The sequence below is a fragment of the Lithobates pipiens genome, unplaced genomic scaffold, assembly GCF_037356315.1.
Source record: "Lithobates pipiens isolate NorthernLeopardFrog02 unplaced genomic scaffold, aLitPip1_a1.2 Scaffold_19, whole genome shotgun sequence".
Classification (NCBI taxonomy): domain Eukaryota; kingdom Metazoa; phylum Chordata; class Amphibia; order Anura; family Ranidae; genus Lithobates; species Lithobates pipiens.
Window position 1 is genome coordinate 11,540,712 of NW_027507764.1, and position 17,102 is coordinate 11,557,813.

Here is a 17,102-nt window from a genome sequence, read left to right on the forward strand (position 1 = left end):
AACCCTCTAACCCTAACCCCTAACCCTCTAACTTTAAACCCCTAACCCCTACCCCTAACCTTAACCTCTAACCCCTACCCTAACCCCCTAACCTTAACCCTCTAACCCTAACCCTCTAAACCTAACCCCTAACCCTCTAACCTTAACCCTCTAACCCTAACCCTCTAACCCTCTAACCCTAACCCTCTAACTCTAAACCCCTAACTCTAAACCCCTAACCCCTACCCCTAACCTTAACCTCTAACCCTAACCTTAACCTCTAACCCTAACCCCAACCCCTGACCCCCTAACCATAACCCCTAACCCCTACCCCTAACCCATAACCCCTACCCCTAACCTTAACCTCTAACCCTAACCCCAACCCCTGACCCCCTAACCATAACCCCTAACCCCTAACCCGTGTGCCTTAACTCTTATTTTATCTATGAGGATAGGTGGGTGCGCTGAATGTTAGTGATCTAATAAGTTCCAGGAACAGATGGTCAGTAGCAACTAAATGCTGCATTTTTGACCCAAATGTAAGAAAAAGCCCCATCACCATCAAATAAAAATGAAAAAAAAACAAAGAAAAAACACCCCTAAAACAGATGTTTCCGCCCTTTTTATTATTTTTTTTTTTTTACAGCAGCAAAGAACAAGGAAAAAAACTTACAGCAGACTCTCTCAACATACAATAAATATAATCTCACCCCTAAAATAAATGAAAACCCCCCCAAAATTAGCCCATGAAGCAAAAAGTAACCACTGACCTCAAATCAACCAGAAAAAAAGCTCCCCAATAATAACACAAAATGTCAGCATTTTTATTCCTCCAAAACACAGCGAGTCCCACTCCTGGAGAAGGCACATGTACAGTCATGCCAATGGACATCTCAATGATTCAGAGAAGGATTGGGAGGAAGTGCTGTGGTCAGGTGAGACCAAAATTGAGCTCTTTGGCGTTAACTCACCTCACCGTGTTTGGAGGAAGAAAAATGCTGATCGTGGCCCTAAACACCATCCCTACAGTCAAACACGGAGGTGGAAACATGATGCATTAGGGATGTTTCTTTGCTAAAGGTAAAGGCAGACTTTGTCACATTGAGGGGCCAATGGACGGGGGGCCCATGTATTGTAAAATCTTGGATTAGAACCTTCTTTCCTCGGCCAAAACACTGAAGATGGGTCGTGGATGGGTCTTCCAGCATGACAATGACCCAAAACATACCACCAAGGCAACAAAGGGGTGGCTCAAGAAGAAGCACATTAAGGTCATGGAGTGGCCTAGTCAGTCTCCAGACCTCAATACTACAGAAAATTTATGGAGGGAGCTGAAACTTCAAGTTGCCAAGAGACAGCCAAGAAAACTTAAAGAGGAAGTAAACCCTGATTGGTTACTTCCTCTTTCATTCCCTGCAAAGGCAAAGCATAATGGACTACTATGCATCGCATCGCATCACATCGCATCGCATTGCATAGTAGCCCATTATGTGTCACTTACCTGACACAGGAGCCAGCGATGTCACCGCTGTCCCCTGTAGTCCGGCGCATCCATCTTCTCGGTGGGGTCTTGCAGCTCCGCCGCTGTCATTCGGTGGAGCCGCGATGACGTCACTCCCGCGCATGCGCACGGGAGCCGACACGCGCGGCAGCTCCATTGTTGGAAATGCCGCGCTCAGTGGGCCTGCGCGCCGCTGTCTACGGCGCATGCGCCGTAGACAGCGGTGCCTGTCTTCGGGCAAATATCTCCTAAACCGTATAGGTTTAGGAGATATTTCTTGGACCTACAGGTAAGCCTTAATCTAGGCTTACCTGTAGGTCAAAGTGGTCTGTAAGGGTTTACAACCACTTTAAGAATTTAGAGAAGATCTGTAAAGAAGAGTGGACCAAAATCCCTTCTGAGATGTGTGCAAACCTGGTCACCACTACAAGAAACGTCTGAGCTCTGTGCTTCCCAACAAGGGTTTCTCCACCAACTACTAAGTCATGTTTTTCTTGGGGATCAAATACTTATTTTACTCACTGAACTGCAACATCATTTATAACATTTGTGTGTTTTTTTTTTTTTTTCTGGATTTTTGGTTGATATTCTGTCTCTATCATATATAATACACCTATGATAAATATGATAGACCCTTCATTTCTTTGTAAGTGGGCCAACTTACCAAATCTGCAGGGGATCAAATCATTATCCCCCCCCCCCCCCCTCACTGTATATATTTTACCAAAAAATTGCATAATTGTGGCCCCTAAAATGAACTTGTATGAGAAAAAGGAAGGTGGGGCTTTAAATGGAAAAAAAAAAAAAAAAACCTTTAATGTGACCTTTGTGGTAATATCGGTTGTCATTAAAAAAAAATTTGGAACTACCGCTATTTTATTCTCCAGGGTGTCTCCTTTCAGAAAACATATCATGTTTGGGGGTTTTATGTAATGTTCAGGGCTAAAATAATTTTTGAAACGTGCAAAGAACACAAAAACGGCTCCGGCAGCTAAAGGGTTTAATCGAATTTCACCTTCGGGGGCATGGTACATGTAGCCCCCTCCATACAAATCCCCCCCCCCCCCAATAAGATTTGTTAGTTAAAAAAAAAACTTTTTTAACTGGCTCGTGGATTCAAAGCTAATTTTTCAAGCCCCATCCTAGAATATATAATTGTAACAAATGATTTTGTATCAGCTGTTCTCTGACATACATGTCGCACCCTGAAGCTTAGACAGGGAGCTCCTCATAAATTTACTTGCCAGGAGTAGTTATCTTGGTAGATCAGGGGCGTCGGGAGGGGGTGGCTAGGGGGGGGGCTGAAGCCCCGAAGGTGACCCCCTAAAGCCCCGAGTCTCAGTTCTGCAGGGTCTCCATTGCTAGCCCCGAGCGTCGCGGTGAGCGCCGGGACCAATCTGATCCCGAGCACCGCTGAGTGTGGCCGAGTGCCAGAGCAGGTCCCCCCTTCTGGAGCCTGCACGTCTATGATGGACGTCCCACTGGTCCAATGCAGGGCCGGCGGGATGTGTGACGTCCATCATAGGCGCTGTTGGCTCCAGAAGGCGGGAACTACAAAGCGGCTGCCGCGCAACATCCCCACTTGGCGCTCGGGCGAGCCGCTCTCTTCTCCTCCTCGACTCCTCCTCTGAGGACTGGTTGCTTGGCTGCTGTGACACCGCACACCACGGCTGAGACAGGTCAGTGTATGTTAATGTCAGTGTAGGTAGGTCAGTGTATGTAATGTCAGTGTAGGTAGGTCAGTGTATGTAATGTCAGTGTAGGTAGGTCAGTGTATGTAAATGTCAGTGTATGTGTAGATCAGTCAGTTTAGGTAGGTCAGTACAGTTAGTGTATGTAGGTCAGTGTATGTATATGTCCAGTGTATGTAGGTCAGGCAGGTGAGTAGGGATGAGCCAAAAACACCCCCCGGTTCGGTTCGTACCAGAACTTCCGAACGGACCCCAAATTCGAACCCCATTGAAGTCTATGGGACTCGAACGTTCGAAATGAAAAGTGCTAATTTTAACGGCTAATATGCAAGATGCTGTCCTAAAAAGGGTTTGGGGACCTGGCTCCTGCCCCAGGGGACATGGGTCAATGCCTAAAATGTTTTTAAAAATGTCCGTTTTGGCGGGAGCACTGATTTTAATGACGATTAAAGTGAAAAAAAAAGTGAAATATTCCTTTAAATATGGTGCCTGGGGGGTGTCTGTAGTATGCCTGTGAAGTGCCACGTCTTTCCCGTGTTTAGAACAGTCCCTGCACAAAATGACATTAAACGGAAATAACACCATTTAAAACTGCTTGCGGTTTTAATGTTATATCTGGTTCCTGCAATATGGTTGAAAATCATTGAGAAAAATGGCATGGGTAGCCCTCCCTGCCCATTACCAGCCTATTTGGGTCTTGTACGCACATTAAGGGGAACCCCGTACCCATATTAAAAAAAGGAAATGCGTGTGGCCCCCAGGCCCTATATACTCAGAACAGCAGTATACAGGCGGTGCAAACAAGACAAGGACTGTGTAGGTTTGTTGTGTTAAGTTGAATCTGTTTGTAATTTTCAACTGGTACATTTTTAAAATGTAGCTCCAGTCAAAAGAACTATTTTTAAGCTTTTTGGAAAACATAGGGAAGGGTTATCACCCCTGTATAATTTGTTTTGTCGTCCATCTTTTTTCATCTCACTTGCTGTTATCTCCTTCCGTTTGCAAGTAGGAGATGTTTGTAAATTGGATGTTTGAAAGTAGGGGCCTGCCCTATATGCTCTGCAGAAATGGCGGAACAAGGTGTTGGTTTTGCCACAACATTGTAAGCCCTCAAAGTGACTCTTGGTGGGCGCTGGAGCGCCCTGCTGTGAACGATTATATCAAGAATTGTAATTACATGCCATTGTTGAACAGTGGTAGAAAAATTGACCTTTGGTGGTTGTGGTGCTGGTGCCACAACACTATAAGTCCTCACCGTTACTCTGGGTGGGCACAGGAAGGGGCCCTCCTGTGAAATATTATATCAAGAATTGTAATTACATGTCCCTGTTAAACAGGGGCAGAAAAATTTGGCCTTAGGCACTGCTGCTGGTGCCACCACACTGCAACCTCTTCCATATACTCTAGTTTTATTGCAGGAATTAGCCCTGCTGCAAAGCATTGCATCAAAAATTGTAATTAAACACCCCTGTTAAACAGGGGTAGAAAAATTGAGCCTTAGGCACTGGTGCTGGTGCCACCACACTGCAACCTCTCCCATATACTCTAGTTTGATTGCAGGAATTAGCCCTGCTGCAAAGCATTGCATCAAAAATTGTACTTAAACGCCCCTGTTAAACAGGGGCAGAAAAATTGGGCTGCTGGCATCAACCAGAACCAGAAATGTTCTTCCAACATATCAGCGGAGGAGGAAGAGGATAGACAATCAACATAACAGGACAGTCACTCAGCATCAGCATAGGCAGTCTTGAAGGGATGTGATATTTCAAAAAAAATTATTCTGTTACATCAGCTTCAGGTGCTTGGTAGCTGTGGGTGATCCAAGACTGATTCATCTTGATGAAGGTCAGTCGATCAACTGATTCGGTGGACAGGCGCACCCTGTGATCGGTAACAAAGCCACCAGCAGCACTGAAGGTACGTTCCGAAAGAACGCTGGATGCAGGACAGGCCAGTAGCTCAATTGCATACTGTGCAAGCTCTGGCCAGTGATCCATCCTCAAGACCCAGTAAGCCAGAGGATTTTCGGTGGGAAAGGTGTCCAAGTCTGACCTTGCCCCTAGGTATTCCTGCACCATGTAAATCAGATGCTGGCGATGGTTGCTGGAACCGATCATACCTTGGGGCTGCGGACTAAAAAATTGTCTGAAAGCATCAGTCAGACGGCCACCTTCTCCACCGCTCCTTCTGACCAATGCCTCAGCAACACGTTGTCCAGGACCAGGAGTTTGTAACCTCCCAGTCTCTGGGAACGCGTTGCACAGACCTTTCTGCAAGGCCTCCCGGAGATGTCTCATCCTCTGCTCCCTCTGCGATGGCAATATAAGGTCGGCAACCTTACCCTTGTACCGTGGATCAAGGAGAGTGGCCAGCCAGTAATGGTCCCTCTCCTTGATCCGAAGAATACGAGGATCCTTCCGCAGGCTTCGCAGGATCAGGGAGGCCATGCAGCGTAGGTTAGCTGAGGCATTCGGTCCAGAGTCCTCTGGGTCACTAAGGACAACATGATCCGCAGCTACCTCCTCCCAGCCACGTACAAGTCCACGTGTTTCTTGGGACTGTAAATCATCCCTACAAGACTGCTGCTGCTGCTGCTGATGCTGAGTGCCAGCCTCCACCTCCATGCTGACACAATCATCCTCCTCCTCCTCTTCCTCCTCCTCATCCTCTTCCTTTGTGATGGGTGGCACAGCAGGAACACTGTCTGGATAAAGGGGGCCTTGAGAGGCAAGGAAGTCCTCCTCTTCCTGCCTCTGTTCTGCCTCAAGTGCCCTGTCCATTATTCCACGCAGCATATGCTCCAAGAGGTGGACAAGAGGTACAGTGTCACTGATGCATGCACTGTCACTGCTCACCATCCTTGTGGCCTCCTCAAATGGTGACAGGACAGTGCATGCATCCCTGATCATGCCTCACTGGCGTGGTGAGAAAAAACCAAGCTCCCCTGACCCTGTCCTGGTGCCGTAGTCGCACAGGTACTCATTGATGGCCCTCTGCTGCATGTGCAGCCGCTGCAGCATGGCCAGTGTTGAGTTCCCTCTGGTGGGCATGTCACATATAAGGCGGTTCTTGGGCAGGTTCAACTCCTTTTGGAGCTCAGCCAGCCGAGCACAGGCATTAAATGATCGGCGGAAATGCACACAGACTTTCCTGGCCTGCTTCAGGACATCCTGTAAGCCGGGGTACCTGCCCAAGAACCGCTGCACCACCAGGTTAAGGACGTGAGCTACACAGGGCACATGGGTCAGTTGTCCCTGTCGGAGGGCGGAGAGGAGGTTGGTGCCATTGTCGCAAACCACCATTCCTGGCTTAAGCTGGCGAGGCGTCAACCACCTCTCGGCCTGCCCCTGCAGAGCTGACAAAACATCTGCCCCAGTGTGGCTCCTGTCCCCCAAACAAACCAGCGCAAGCACGGCATGGCATCGTTTTGCCTGCGTACTTGTGTAGCCCCTGGAACGCCTACGGAGCACCGCTGGTTCTGAGGACAGAGCACTGGAAGAGGCCATGGAGGAAGAAGAAGAGGAGGGGTGGAGGAGAGAGGTGTGTCACAACCAATAGTAGCATTTTGGAGGCGTGGTGGCGGAACAACCTCCAACACTACTGCACCTTGTCCTGCATCCTTCCCAGCTGCCAGAAGAGTGACCCAATGGGCCGTGAAAGACAGGTAACGTCCCTGTCCATGCCTGCTGGACCATGAGTCAGCGGTAATATGCACCTTACCGCTGACCGCCCTGTCCAGCGAGGCAAGGACATTGCCTTCCACATGCCGGTAGAGAGCCGGAATCGCCTTCCATGAGAAAAAGTGGCGTTTGGGGACCTGCCACTGAGGAACCGCACATTGTACAAACTCATGGAAGGGTGCCGGGTCTACCAACTGAAAAGGCAGCAGTTGAAGTGCTAGCAATTTAGCCAAGCTAGCATTCAACCGCTGGGCATGTGGATAGCTGGGAGTGAACTTCTTTCGCCGGTCCAGCAGCTGGGGCAGGGACATTTGCCTGCTATAATCGGACGTGGATGTACCACTAGCAGAGTTCCCGGAAGCACTTGGCTGTGACACACCTAATTCTACACCTTCATTCCTCTCAGAGCAGGTTTCAGAGAGGACTGAAGGTCTAGTGGGGTTGGAGATGCCAGCTGATGAGGAGCAAGGAGAGGTCCGCTTTGTTCTTTGGTGTGGGTCTTTGAGGTACGCTTGCCAACGAGCTGCATGGCAGGTCAACATATGTCTGGTCAAGCATGTGGTGCCCAAGCGGCTGATGTTTTGGCCACGTGAGATACGCTTGAGACATATGTTGCAAATAGCAGCGGTGCGATCTGATGCACTCGTCTCAAAAAAGGCCCACACCAAAGAACTTTTAGAATAACGCGCAGAGGCAGCACTCTGCACAGGCGGAGCTCTGTGGTGTGATTCAGTCGGTGTGCTGCCCCTAAGCTGGCCCCCAGAGGGCATCCTGCCTCGTTGGACATGTGCCTCCTCCTCCTCCTCTCTCCTTCCAGGCACCCACGTGGAGTCAGTGCCCTCATCATCCCCTCCCTCTTCATCACTGTAGCAAACCTGGCCGTATGCTGCAGCTTGTGGAACATGACTGCCAGATTGCTGTCCTTCTTGAGCATCCCCTCTCTCTGCGCTCACGCTACTGCCTTCCTCTAGCTGAGTGTCATCATCAGAGCCCACAAAACACTGGGCATCCTCCTGGAGCATGTACCCAACACTGTGCTCAAAGAGTTCAGGAGACTCCTCAGGAGGACGTGGTGGGTCTAGGGAAGGAGTCACTGATGATGACATTGAGACGAGGGAAGACGATGCGTTGGCAGCTGCTTTGCTAGTACCCTGAGACTGGGTGAGAGAGGATGAGGAGGATGAAGAGGGCTTGGTCATCCACTCTACCAAGTCGTTGGCATGTTGCGGTTCAACATGTCCAGCTGCCGAAAAGAAGGACAAGCGTGTCCCATGGCCACGTGCTGATGACAATGCACCGCGTCAACGGCCAGCACTGTTGTCTCTAGACACAGAGCCTGCTTGCCCTCTTTTATCGGCTCGCGCCTGTCTGCCTCTCCTTGCTGGCCTTCCAGACATAGTAATGGCCTGAAGGGAGTTGGGTAAAAAAGCAGTTGGGTAGTGTATATTGTGCTGGAGGCACACAACTTCCAATAACTCCTGCAGATGCCTTTATTATAGAACACCAGAGATAAAGGGGTATATACAGATGTATACTGTGCTGTGCTGGAGGCACACACAACTTCCAATAACTCCTGCAGATGGCAAGTGGTCTCAAATAGAGAAGAGCTATGTAGGTGGATATAGCGGTGTGTACTGGGTACAGAGCACGCAGACAGCACGCACTATCTCCTAACACTACTGACTGCAAGCTCTATTATAAAAGATAGATCACTAGCTATATAGGTGAGGTGAATATAGCGGTGTATACTGCGGTCAGGGCACGCAGACAACAACCACTACACAACAGCAAGATCGAAAATTGTCCGAAAACGATCGGTGTGTACTGTGTTGAAGGTACACAGAACACCCACTAACTCCTGCAGATGCCTTTATTATAGAACACCAGAGATAAAGGGGTATATACAGATATATACTGTGCTGTGCTGGAGACACACACAACTTCCAATAACTCCTGCAGATGGCAAGTGGGCTCAAATAGAGAACAGCTATGTAGGTGGATATAGCGGTGTGTACTGGGTACAGATAAAGCAGACAGCACGCACAAGCTCCTAACACTACTGACTGCAAGCTCTATTATAAAAGATAGATCACTAGCTATATAGGTGAGGTGAATATAGCGGTGTATACTGCGGTCAGGGCACACAGACAATAACCACTACACAACAGCAAGATTGAAAATCGGCCGAAAACGATCGGTGTGTACTGTGTTGAAGGTACACAGAACACCCACTGCTTCAGACGCCAACACACTACACAAGGCCGCCACGCTGGCGGCCTTATATAGTGTGGGGCGTGCACTACACAGCCTGAGCTATGATTGGCCACAGGCATCCTGCCTGTGGCCAATCATGGCTCTCCTCGCTGCTGGCGATGCGATTGGCCAAGCATGCGGGGTCACAGTGCATGCTTGGCCAATCATGAGACAGCAATGCACTGCGCCATCGCAGTGCATTGTGAGCCATGAGCGCCACACGAATTTGGCGCGAACGGACCAAAATGTTCGGACTTCGCCGAACGGACGAACAGCCAATGTTCGAGTCGAACGTATGTTCGACTCGAACACGAAGCTCATCCCTACAGGTGAGTGTATGTAGGTCACTATCGTCAGTGTAGGTAGGTCAGGTACAGGCATGTACTGGCCATCGGGACTACCGGGAGTTTCCCAGTGGGCCAATGGCTCAGTGGGCCACTCTGATGTAAGGGGGCTGCTGATGGGACACTCTGATGTAAGGGGGCTGCTGATGGGACACTCTGATGTAAGGGGGTGCTGATGGGACACTCTGATGTAAGGGGGCTGCTGATGGGACACTCTGATGTAAGGGGGCTGCTGATGGGACACTCTGATGTAAGGGGGCTGCTGATGGGACACTCTGATGTAAGGGGGCTGGTAATGGGACACTCTGATGTAAGGGGGCTGGTGATGGAACAATCTGATGTAAGGGGGCTGCTGATGGGACACTCTGATGTAAGGGGGCTGCTGATGGGACACTCTGATGTAAGGGGGCTGGTAATGGGACACTCTGATGTAAGGGGGCTGGTAATAGGACACTCTGATGTAAGGGGGCTGGTAATGGGACACTCTGATGTAAGGGGGCTGGTGATGGGACACTCTGATATAAGGGCTGCTGATGGGACACTCTGATGTAAGGGGGCTGCTGATGGGACACTCTGATGTAAGGGGGCTGCTGATGGGACACTCTGATGTAAGGGGGTGCTGATGGGACACTCTGATGTAAGGGGGCTGGTAATGGGACACTCTGATGTAAGGGGGCTGGTAATGGGACACTCTGATGTAAGGGGGCTGGTAATGGGACACTCTGATGTAAGGGGGCTGGTAATGGGACACTCTGATGTAAGGTGGTGCTGATGGGACACTGTTGTAAGGGGGCTGGTGATGGAACACTCTGATGTAAGGGGGCTGGTAATGGGACACTCTGATGTAAGGGGGCTGCTGATGGGACACTCTGATGTAAGGGGGCTGCTGATGGGACACTCTGATGTAAGGGGGCTGCTGATGGGACACTCTGATGTAAGGGGGCTGGTAATGGGACACTCTGATGTAAGGTGGTGCTGATGGGACACTGTTGTAAGTGGCTGCTGATGGGACACTCTGATGTAAGGGGGTGCTGATGGGACACTCTGATGTAAGGGGGCTGGTAATGGGGCACTCTGATGTAAGGTGGTGCTGATGGGACACTGTTGTAAGTGGCTGCTGATGGGACACTCTGATGTAAGGGGGCTGCTGATGGGACACTCTGATGTAAGGGGGCTGCTGATGGGACACTCTGATGTAAGGGGGCTGGTAATGAGACACTCTGATGTAAGGGGACTGGTGATAGGACACTCTGATGTAAGGGGGCTGGTAATGGGACACTCTGATGTAAGGTGGTGCTGATGGGACACTGTTGTAAGTGGCTGGTGATGGGACACTCAAAATGTAAGTGGGCTGGTCTGGATGAAGTCCAGGACCAAAATTCTGTCCCAGTCCAGCCCTGGTCAGGTAGGTTAGGGTAGGTAGGTCACTACCGTCACTGTAGGTAGGTCAGGTAGGTTAGTGTAGGTAGGTCAGTGTATGTAGGTCACTACCGTCAATGTCACGGCCCAGCCAAAAAAAACTGCGTCGCGCACAAAACCCCCCCCCCCCCCCCCGTTTCCGGCTTTAGACTTCGGGCTGAAGCCCCTGGTCCTTTTGCCACCTAGCAACGCCCCTGGTAGATTGATAGAGATCTATTGATTTCTTCCTAAGTTTGGCCTTGTCGCACTTTTCTCTTCCATCACTAGGTGGTTGGTGGCACTAGATATGAGAAGGGCAACACAAGGCCAGGTTATGGGTATATGGGGTATCTCAGCCAACGGGTAGGGGTTTTCTTGAATCCCTTGGCCTGCTGGAGGACCCTATATATTCGGGTGAGGTCAGGTGATCTGGGTGGATGTGTGCCATATGCCCCCAGCTGCTAGGCCAGAGATTGGGCCTATCTCAGGGGCATCTGGCTGCCAGGCTGTCTGAGGGCCTATCCAGAAGCAAGAGAGCAGCGCAGGGTTGCTATTGTGGCTTGAAGTCCAACGGGAAGTGACGGTTCTGTTGGCTGGAGAACCTATCACGGTCGGAGGTAGAAGGGAAGCTGTCACCACTAAGGGACCAACCACCTTTACCGGGGACCACAGTGAGTAACTTAAGCAAGTACCGGAGCAGCATGCTCACCGAAAGGGCACGGTGGAGAATCGGGAGACTTCAGGTGGTGATCAAGTCAGGGACCCAACCAGCAGAGGAGACGCTTGCAGAGCAGCCTTGTGTGTCAAGGGGCCCAGCCGGTCAGCAGGGGTGAAGCCTGAGAAGTATTTGGAGTGCCAAGCTAAGGAGCCAGCAGGGAAGCGTGATTGACGCTTGAGGGAGATACCACCGCAAACCTTGGAGGAGCTCAAGGCATTCAGAGTCAGTGAGGGTCTAGTAAGAGACGGGCAGCTCGGTGTTGAAGAACTACAAGAGGCAGTTGTAGTGAAGCTGAAAGGACTGTTACATTTGAGTTAGGAACTGTTAAAGACTGTTGCCATAGGAGATGGCATTCCTACATGTGCAGATGTGACGCCTTGCTGAGCTCTTTCCCTGCACGGCTCTCCTTCTATTGAAGTCTCAGAGTCTGCCGATTGAATCTACAACCACTTAAGGGTGTCCTGGTCCTAACCCTCTTTCTCTCAAAAATACAAAAAAGGGACTGTTAAAAGGAAATAAAACCTCTTTTACATCCAAGAAGTGTCTGGCGCCCAATGACTTTCACCATCTTTGCACCCTCTATGCCTCACAACCCAACACATTTTGAAGGATCTCAGCCATCTTTGGCCTTGGAGGTCCTCATTAAGGCTAAAGACTTTGCTACAGACAGTAAGATAGTTTTGCAGTAGAATCGCACGCACGATGGCGCACTGAAATCATCGCCGTGTGTGGCCATCAAATCCCCGGACTCTTCTTGCAGCTGTTCAAAATCTCAGCCAACACAATCATGGAGTTTGCATGTTGTGCTTGGGTGGGTTTCCTCCCACACTACATGCTGGTAGTCTAATTGGCCCTAATAGGGGTAGGTATGTGAGATAGGGGCATTAGATTGTAAGCTCCGGAGGGCAGGGACTGATGTGAATATGTATATGGTCAGCACAATATAAAGGCAGTAAAAGGTTAATAATCTGAAGTCTGGGTTCTCTCCGATGAAAAAGCTTTTGTCTGTGTTTCTGCTTAGTGAGCCGTGGATCGCGTCGCTGGGCGGTGCGGTGGCGTGCTTGTTAGAGGCGCGCTGGTGATCAAGCAGCTGACCAGGTACAGATGTGCCGCTGTCAGCCCCGAGATACCAAACAAATGAGGGGACCTCCAACCTCCATATGTGGCATCTGCTCTGACTGCACAGACAGCACTTCTGCTGCTAAAGGAGGCTTCAACCTGTGCAATCTGCCTCTGGAGGGTGACGGGACGTCTGCGCCGCGCCGCGCCGCATCATGCATAACCTTCACCAAGAGCACGGCAACACACCTCCCATACCAACCACTCACATCATTATTATGTATAGGAGCGCAATGTATCAGAATGTAGAGAAGAGATCCAATGTAATGATCTGACATTGTCCTACAAACACCCATCCAAATATACCGAGACCTGAGACCCCTTTCACACTGTGCCGCCACCGGCGTCGTTTCAGCGGCGCTATTCGGCCGCTAGCGGGGCAGTTTTAACCCCCACTAGCGGCCGAAAAGGGGTTAAATCCGCCTGCAAAACGATGCCGCAGCGGTGTTTTGCTGGCGGTATGGCAGCGCTGCCCCATTGATTTCAATAGGAAGGAGCGATGGAGGAGCGGTGAGTTCACCGCTCCAAAGAAGATGCTGGCAGGAATTTTTCTGACGTCCTGCCAGCGCACCGCTCCAGTGTGAGAGCCCTCCGGCTTTTACACTGGAGTGAATGGAGCCGCTGTTTTATAGCGCCTGAAAAATGCTCCAGTGTGAAAGGGGTCTGACTGCTCCTGAAATACTCTGCTCTGCTGGAGGACTCTGCTCCTTCCTCTATGACTCTCCTCTCCTGAAATACTCTGCTCCTTCCTCTATGACTCTCCTCTCCTGAAATACTCTGCTCCTTCCTCTATGACTCTCCTCTCCTGAAATACTCTGCTCTGCTGGAGGACTCTGCTCCTTCCTCTATGACTCTCCTCTCCTGAAATACTCTGCTCCTTCCTCTATGACTCTCCTCTCCTGAAATACTCTGCTCTGCTGGAGGACTCTGCTCCTTCCTCTATAACTCTCCTCTCCTGAAATACTCTGCTCCTTCCTCTATGACTCTCCTCTCCTGAAATACTCTGCTCTGCTGGAGGACTCTGCTCCCTTCCTCTATGACTCTCCTCTCCTGAAATACTCTGCACTGCTGGGGGACTCTGCTCCTTCCTCTATAACTCTCCTCTCCTGAAATACTCTGCTCTGCTGGAGGACTCTGCTCCTCCTCTATAACTCTCCTCTCCTGAAATACTCTGCTCTGCTGGAGGACTCTGCTCCTTCCTCTAAAACTCTCCTCTCCTGAAATACTCTGCACTGCTGGAGGACTCTGCTCCTTCCTCTATGACTCTCCTCTCCTGAAATACTCTGCACTGCTGGAGGACTCTGCTCCTTCCTCTATAACTCTCCTCTCCTGAAATACTCTGCTCTGCTGGAGGACTCTGCTCCTTCCTCTATAACTCTCCTCTCCTGAAATACTCTGCTCTGCTGGAGGACTCTGCTCCTTCCTCTAAAACTCTCCTCTCCTGAAATACTCTGCACTGCTGGAGGACTCTGCTCCTTCCTCTATGACTCTCCTCTCCTGAAATACTCTGCACTGCTGGAGGACTCTGCTCCTTCCTCTATAACTCTCCTCTCCTGAAATACTCTGCTCTGCTGGAGGACTCTGCTCCTTCCTCTATAACTCTCCTCTCCTGAAATACTCTGCTCTGCTGGAAGACTCTGCTCCTTCCTCTAAGACTCTCCTCTCCTGAAATACTCTTCTCTGCTGAAGGACTCTGCTCCTTCCTCTATGACTCTCCTCTCCTGAAATACTCTGCTCTGCTGGAGGACTCTGATCCTTCCTCTATGACTCTCCTCTCCTGAAATACTCTTCTCTGCTGAAGGACTCTGCTCCTTCCTCTATGACTCTCCTCTCCTGAAGTACTCTGCTCTGCGGGAGGACTCTGCTCCTTCCTCTATATCTCTCATCTCCTGAAATACTCTGCTCTGCTGGAGGACTCTGCTCCTTCCTCTATAACTCTCCTCTCCTGAAATACTCTGCTCTGCTGGAGGACTCTGCTCCTTCCTCTATGACTCTCCTCTCCTGAAATACTCTTCTCTGCTGAAGTACTCTGCTCCTTCCTCTATAACTCTCCTCTCCTAAAATACTCTGCGCTGCTGGAGGACTCTGCTCCTTCCTCTATATCTCTCCTCTCCTGAAATACTCTGCACTGCTGGAGGACTCTGCTCCTTCCTCTATGACTCTCCTCTCCTGAAATACTCTTCTCTGCTGAAGGACTCTGCTCCTTCCTCTATAACTCTCCTCTCCTGAAATACTCTGCGCTGCTGGAGGATTCTGCTCCTTCCTCTATAACTCTCCTCTCCTGAAATACTCTGCGCTGCTGGAGGACTCTGCTCCTTCCTCTAAACCCTTCTCCAAGCCGTGCTGGAGGGATTGCACCCCCTTCTCATTTAAGAATAACTACATTTAGTCTCGGACCCACAGCAGAAGCCAGAAACCCAAGACCAGATCCTGGGGGGCTCAGAGTGGTAGCTTGCAGGAGGAAAACCTGCTTGGAAGACTAGTTTCCAGGAGCAGAGCGTACCACCTGAGCAAATGTCGGCTTATCAGGGCCAAGGCCCCACACTGATGTCACCTTAGTCTGTACTTTACTATTATTATCAGCTGCTTGAACTGAGTTGGCAGGATTGGTCATCCCACGTTTAGTGGTAGGATCGGTCATCACACGTTTAGTGGTAGGATCGGTCATCACACGTTTAGTGGTAGGATTGGTCATCCCACGTTTAGTGGTAGGATCGGTCATCACACATTTAGTGGTAGGATCGGTCATCACAGGTTTAGTGGTAGGATCAGTCATCACACGTTTAGTGGTAGGATCGGTCATCACACGTTTAGTGGTAGGATCGGTCATCACACATTTAGTGGTAGGATCGGTCATCACACGTTTAGTGGTAGGATCGGTCATCACACATTTAGTGGTAGGATCGGTCATCACACATTTAGTGGTAGGATCGGTCATCACACGTTTAGTGGTAGGATCGGTCATCACACGTTTAGTGGTAGGATCGGTCATCACACGTTTAGTGGTAGGATTGGTCATCCCACGTTTAGTGGTAGGATCGGTCATCACACATTTAGTGGTAGGATCGGTCATCACAGGTTTAGTGGTAGGATCAGTCATCACACGTTTAGTGGTAGGATCGGTCATCACACGTTTAGTGGTAGGATCGGTCATCACACATTTAGTGGTAGGATCGGTCATCACACGTTTAGTGGTAGGATCGGTCATCACACATTTAGTGGTAGGATCGGTCATCACACATTTAGTGGTAGGATCGGTCATCACACGTTTAGTGGTAGGATCGGTTATCACACATTTAGTGGTAGGATCAGTCATCACAGGTTTAGTGGTAGGATCGGTCATCACACATTTAGTGGTAGGATCAGTCATCACAGGTTTAGTGGTAGGATCGGTCATCACACATTTAGTGGTAGGATCGGTCATCACACGTTTAGTGGTAGGATCGGTCATCACACGTTTAGTGGTAGGATCAGTCATCACACATTTAGTGGTAGGATCGGTCATCACACGTTTAGTGGTAGGATCGGTCATCACACGTTTAGTGGTAGGATCGGTCATCACAGGTTTAGTGGTAGGATGAGTCATCACACGTTTAGTGGTAGGATCGGTCATCACAGGTTTAGTGGTAGGATCGTTCATCACACGTTTAGTGGTAGGATCGGTCATCACACGTTTAGTGGTAGGATCGGCCATCACAGGTTTAGTGGTAGGATCGGTCATCACACGTTTAGTGGTAGGATCGGTCATCACAGGTTTAGTGGTAGGATCAGTCATCACACGTTTAGTGGTAGGATCGGTCATCACACGTTTAGTGGTAGGATCGGTCATCACACATTTAGTGGTAGGATCAGTCATCACAGGTTTAGTGGTAGGATCGGTCATCACACATTTAGTGGTAGGATCAGTCATCACAGGTTTAGTGGTAGGATCGGTCATCACACATTTAGTGGTAGGATCAGTCATCACAGGTTTAGTGGTAGGATCGGTCATCACACATTTAGTGGTAGGATCGGTCATCACACGTTTAGTGGTAGGATCGGTCATCACACGTTTAGTGGTAGGATCAGTCATCACACATTTAGTGGTAGGATCGGTCATCACACGTTTAGTGGTAGGATCGGTCATCACACATTTAGTGGTAGGATCGGTCATCACACATTTAGTGGTAGGATCGGTCATCACACGTTTAGTGGTAGGATTGGTCATCACACATTTAGTGGTAGGATCAGTCATCACACATTTAGTGGTAGGATCGGTCATCACACGTTTAGTGGTAGGATCGGTCATCCCATGTTTAGTGGTAGGATCGGTCATCACACATTTAGTGGTAGGATCGGTCATCACAGGTTTAGTGGTTGTAGGATCGGTCATCACACGTTTAGTGGTAGGATCGGTCATCACACATTTAGTGGTAGGAT